Source organism: Tinamus guttatus, unplaced genomic scaffold (genome assembly GCF_059628265.1).
Source record: "Tinamus guttatus ecotype Peru unplaced genomic scaffold, ASM5962826v1 Tinamus_guttatus_pri_ptg000075l, whole genome shotgun sequence".
In the NCBI taxonomy this organism is placed as follows: domain Eukaryota; kingdom Metazoa; phylum Chordata; class Aves; order Tinamiformes; family Tinamidae; genus Tinamus; species Tinamus guttatus.
The window spans coordinates 1,558,020-1,564,019 of NW_028288609.1; positions in this window are offsets into that span (position 1 = coordinate 1,558,020).

Consider the following 6,000-nt stretch of genomic DNA (forward strand, 5'->3'; position numbering starts at 1 on the left):
CATAGGGCTCTCTAGAGCTCCCCTATGACCCCCTATAGCCCCCATAGGACCACTTGAGCTCCCATAGGGCCCCCTATAACCACCATAGGATGCCCTATAGACCCCATAGGGCCCCCTAGAGCTCCTATAGCCCCCCCAAAAGCTCCTATAGGACCCCCTATACTCCCCCTAGGATGCCCTATAGCCCCCATAGGGCCCCCTAGAGCTCCCCTAGCACCCTCAGAGCTCCCCTAGGACCCCCTATAGCTCCCTTAGGGCTCCCTAGAGCTCTGCTAGGACCATCTAGAGCCCCCATAGGATCCCCTAGAGCTCCCCTAGGACCCCCCAGAGCTCCCCTAGGGCCCCCTATAACCACCATAGGATGCCCTATAGCCCCCATTGGGCCCCCTAGAGCTCCCCTAGGGACCCCTATAACCACCATAGGACCCCATATAGGCTCCATAGGACCCCCTAGAGCTCCTATAGACCCCCTAGATCTCCTATAGGACCCCCTATAGCCCCCATAGGACCCCCTATAGCCCCCATAGGACCCCCTAGAACTCCCATAGGACCCCCTACAGCTCCCATAGGACCCCCTAGAGCTCCCATAGGACCCGCTATAACCCTCATAGGGCCCCCTAGAGCTCCCATAAGGCCTCCTATAGCCCCCACAGGACCCCCAGAGCTCCCACAGAACCCCCTATAGCCCCCATAGGACCCCCTAGAGCTCCATGGGATGCCCTAGAGCTCCCCTAGGACACCCTATAACCCCCATAGGGCCCCCTAGAGCTCCCATACGACCCCCTAGAGCCCCCAAGGACCCCCTAGAGGTCCTATAGCCCCCCTAGACCTGCTATAGGACCCTCTGTAGTGCCCATAGGACGCCCTAGAGCTCCCATAGGACGCCCTAGAGCTCCCCTAGTACCCACCAGAGCTCCCCAAGGACTCCCTATAGCCCCCATAGGACCCCCAGATCTCCCCTAGGACCCCCTATACCCCTATACGACCCCCTAGAGCTCCCCTAGGACCCCCTAGAGCTCCCCTAGGACCCCCTAGAGCTCCCCTAGGACCCCTCAGAGTTCCCCTAGGACCCTCTATAACCCTCCTAGGGCCCCCTAGAGCTCCCATAGGACCCCCTAGAGCTCCTATAGACCCCCTAGAGCTCCTATAGGACGCCCGATAGACCCCATAGGACCCCCTAGAACTCCCCCAGCACGCCCTATAACCACCATAGAACCCCCTATAGCCCCCCTAGGACACCCAGTTCTGCCCTAGGACCCCGTATAGCCCCATCGGGCCCCCTATAGCAACCATAGGACCCACTATAGCCCCCATAGGGCCCCCTAGAGACCCCACGGGTACCCCGGAGCTCCCATAGGACCCCCTATAGCCCCCACCGGGCCTCCTAGAGCTCCCATAGGATGCTTAGAGCTCCCCTAGGGCCCCCTATAACCACCATAGGATGCCCTATAGCCCCCATAGGGCCCCCTAGAGTTCCCTAGGACCCCCTAGAGCTCGCCTAGGACCCCCTTTAACCCCCATAGGACCCCCTAGAACTCCCATAGGACCCCCTATGGCCCCCATAGGAACCCCTAGAGCTCTTATGGCCCCCTAGAGCTCCTATAGGATCTCCTATAGTCCCCATAGGATGCCCTAGAGCCCCCACAGGGCCCCCAGAGCTCCCCTAGGACACCCTATAACCACCATAGGACCCCGTATAGGCCCCATAGGACCTCCTAGAGCTCCTATAGGGCTCCCTATAGTCCCCATAGGATGTCCTATAGCCCCCTTAGGTCTCCCTAGAGTTCCCCTAGGACCCCTAGAGCTCCCATAGGACCCCCTATAGCCCCCCTAGGGCCCCCTATAACCATCATAGGACCCCATATAGGCCCCATAGGACCCCCTAGAGCCCCCATAGGACCCCCTAGAGCTCCTATAGGACCCCTAAACCTCCTATATGACCCTCGATAGTCCCCATAGGATGCCCTAGAGCTCCCATAGGGTCCCCTATAACCTCCATAGGACCCACTATAGCCCCCCTAGAGCCCCCACAGGACCCCCAGAGCTCCCCTAGGACCCTCTATAACCCCCATAAGGCCCCCTAGAACTCCCATAGGACCCCCTAGAGTCCCATAGGAACCCCTAGAGCTCCTATAGCCCCCCTAGAGCTTCTATAGGATCCCCTATAGTCCCCATAGGATGCCCGTGAGCTCCCATAGGGCCACCTTTAACCACCATAGGACCCCTAAGAGCCCCCATAGGGCCCCCTAGAGGCCCCACAGGACCCCCAGAGCTCTCCTAGGACCCCCTATAACCACCATCGGAGACCCGAGAGCCCCATAGGACCTCCTAGAGCTCCTATAGCACTCCCTATAGTCCCCATAGGATGCCCTATAGCCCCCATAGGGCCCCCTGCGGCTCCCCTAGGACCCCCTATAGCTCCCCTAGGACCCCCTATAGCCCCCATAGGGCCCCCTAGAGCTCCTATAGCCCTCCTAGAGCTCCTATAGGATCCCCTATAGTCCCCATAGGATGCCCTATAGCCCCCATAGGATCCCCTGGAGCTCCCCTAGGACCCCCAATAGCCCCCATAGGACCCCCTAGAACTCCCATAGGACCCCCTAGAGCCCCCATAGGACTCCCAAGAACTCCTATAGGACCCCGTATAACCCTCATAGGGCCTCCTAGAGCTCCCATAGGGCCCCCTATAGCCCCCACTGGACCCCCAGAGCTCCCATAGAACCCCGTAAAGCCCCCATAGGACCCCCTAGAGCTCCACGGGATGCCGTACAGCTCCCCTAGGACACCCTATAACCCCCTTAGGACCCCGTAGAGCCCCCGTGGGACCCCCTAGAGCCCCCTTATGACCTCCTAGAGCTTCTATAGCCCCCCTAGACCTCCTATGGGACCCTCTACAGTGCCCATAGGATGCCCTAGAGCTCCCACAGGGTCCCCAATAACCACCATAGGACCCACTATAGCCCCCATAGGACCCCCTAGAGCTCCTATAGACCCCCTAGAGCTCCTATAGGACCCCCTGTAGTCCCCATAGGATGCCCTAGAGCTCCCATAGGGCACACTATAACCACCATAGGACCCTCTATAGCCCCCATAGGACTGCCTAGAACTCCCCCAGGGCCCCCTATAACCACCATAGGCCCCCCTATAGCCCCCATAGGGCCCACCTGGAGCTCCCTTCGGGTCCCTGAAAACCAACATAGGACACTCTATAGCCCCCATAGGACCCCCGAGACCTCGCATAGTACCCATTATAGCTCCCATAGGAACTCCTAGCGCTCCTATTGCCCCCCTAGAGCTCCTATAGGATCCCCTATAGCCCCCATAGGACCACCTAGAGCTCCCCTAGGGCCCCCTATAACCACCATAGGTACTGCAACGGGGAGGGGGAGGCTGCGCATGCGCAGAGCGTCGGGAGGGCTCACTGCTGCCATCCCGTGTCCGAAAATCGGTACTGCAACGGGGAGAGGGAGGCTGCGCATGCGCAGAGCGTCTGGAGGGCTCACTGCTGCCATCCCGTGTCCGAAAATCGGTACTGCAACGGGGAGCGGGAGGCTGCGCATGCGCAGAACGTCGGGAGCGCTCACTGCTGCCATCGCGTGTCCGAAAACCGGTACTGCAACGGGGAGGGCGAGCCGGCGCATGCGCAGAGCGTCAGGAGCGCTCACTGCTGCCGTCGCGTGTCCGAAAATAGGTACTGGAACGGGCAGGGGAGGGTCTTAGTCAGATCATTGTCTGCCAATTGGGAGCCTTTGTATTTACATCACTGGTTACTAGAATTATCGTCCGAACGGTGTCCGAATATCGGTACTGCAACGGCCCGGGGAGGGGCGCGCATGCGCAGAGCGTCGGGAGCGCTCACTGCTGCCATCGCGTGTCCGATTACCGGTACTGCAATGGGGGAGGGGGGAGGCGGCGCATGCGCAGACGGGAGGAGGGCAACGCGCCCCCATTGGCGGAGCCGTCACTCGGGGCAACGCCCCGCCATTGGCGGAGCCGTCGCTAGGGGCAACGCGCCCCCATTGGCGGAGCCGTCGCTGGGGGCAACGCGCCACCATTGGACACCTCCGCGCGCAGACGCGGCGGAAGGGGCGGGTCTCCGGAGACGGAAGGGGAAGGGCGCAGTCGGTGCCGCCGGCTCCCTCTCCCCCTCCCGCTCCCGGGGTTAGTCGTGTTACCCACAGGAGGTCATTGGGGTAACGGGGGGCTGGTGTCGCCCACAGGGGGACATTGGGATCCTGCCTCTTCCAGTGTGAATGTGTCGCTGGAGGCAACGCGCCGCCATTCGCGGAGCCGTCACTCAGGGCAACGCGCCGCCATTGGCGGAGCCGTCGCTGAGGGCAACGCGCCCCCATTGGCGGAGCCGTCGCTCGGGGCAACGCGCCCCCATTGGCGGAGCCGTCGCTAGGGGCAACGCGCCCCCTTTGGCGGAGCCGTCGCTGGGGGCAACGCGCCGCCATTGGCGGAGCCGTCGCTCGTGGCAGCGCGCCGTCATTGGCGAAGCCGTCACTCCGGGCAACGCGCCGCCATTGGCGGAGGCGTCGCTAGGGGCAACGCGTCGCCATTGGCGGAGGCGTCGCTAGGGGCAACGCGCCGCCATTGGCGGAGCCGTCACTCCGGGCAACGCGCCGCCATTGGCGCAGCCGTCGCTAGGGGCAACGCGCCGCCATTGGCGGAGCCGTCGCTCGGGGCAACGCGCCCCCATTGGCGGAGCCGTCGCTAGGGGCAACGCGCCACCATTGGCGGAGCCGTCGCCGGGGGCAACGCGCCGCCATTGGCGGAGCCGTCACTCGGGGCAACGCGCCGCCATTGGCGGAGCCGTCGCTAGGGGCAACGCGCCCCCATTGGCGGAGCCGTCACTCGGGGCAACGCGCCGCCATTGGCGGAGCCGTCGCTAGGGGCAACGCGCCGCCATTGGCGGAGCCGTCGCTCGGGGCAACGCGCCCCCATTGGCGGAGCCGTCGCTGGGGGCAACGCGCGGCGGAAGGGGCGGGTCGCCGGAAGCGGAAGCTGAGGGCGCAGGCGGTGGCAGCGATGGCGGCGGCACCCGGTCACGGGGACGGGGTTGGTGTCACCCACAGGGGGACATTGGGGTAACGAGGGGGCTGGTGACACCCACGGAGGGACATTGGGACCCCCCCGTGCCTCAGTGCAGACCATGGAGCTGGGGCTGGAGCTGCCGGGTAGGAAACCGGGATCCGGGGGGGATTAGTGGCGGGGGGAGATAATGCGGGGGCTTAATGAGGGTGTTAATGAAAGGGCCCGCTAATGAGGGGGGGGTTAATGAAGGGGCTCGTTAGCTGAGGGGACGGGGACACGGGGGGGGGGGGGGGGGAGGGACATGGGGGGGACACGGGGATCCAGGGGGGAATAGGGGGAACGTGGGGGCTATGGGGGGCCGCGCATGTCCCTGTGTCACCTGCGTGTCTCTCCGTGTGTCCCCTGTGTCACCTGCGTGTCCCTCCGTGTGTCTCTGTGTCACCTGCGTGTCCCTCCGTGTGTCCTCTGCATGTCCCTCCGTGTGTCCCCGTGTGTCCTTCCATGTCCCCCCGTGTCCCTCCGTATCCCCCGTGTCCCCCAGTGTTCCCTCCATGTGTCCCTCCGTGTGTCCCCATGTCCCCCGAGTCCCACCATGTCCCTCCGTGTGTCCCCATGTCCCCAGTGTCCCCCCATGTCCCCCCATGTCCCCAGTGTCCCCCCATGTCCCCAGTGTCCCCCCATGTCTCCCGTGTCCCTCATGTCCCTCCATGTCCCCCTGTAGGAGGTCGGCCGGAGTCAGGACGCCCCCTCGATGGCAGTTAAAGGATCCTGCTCGTTTATTAGCTCGCATGCAGCACGTTTATATGATTGTGGCAGTTAGTGACGTCACTGCGCAGGCTCCTGATTGGCTGACAATGATGTAACCGAGACCCTTCCAGCCCCCCTGGCTTGTTCAGCTCCTCCTTTCAGTTCAGCAGCTCTTTTATTCGCTCTGGCCTTGGCCTGCTTCCTTATCCCCTAGCC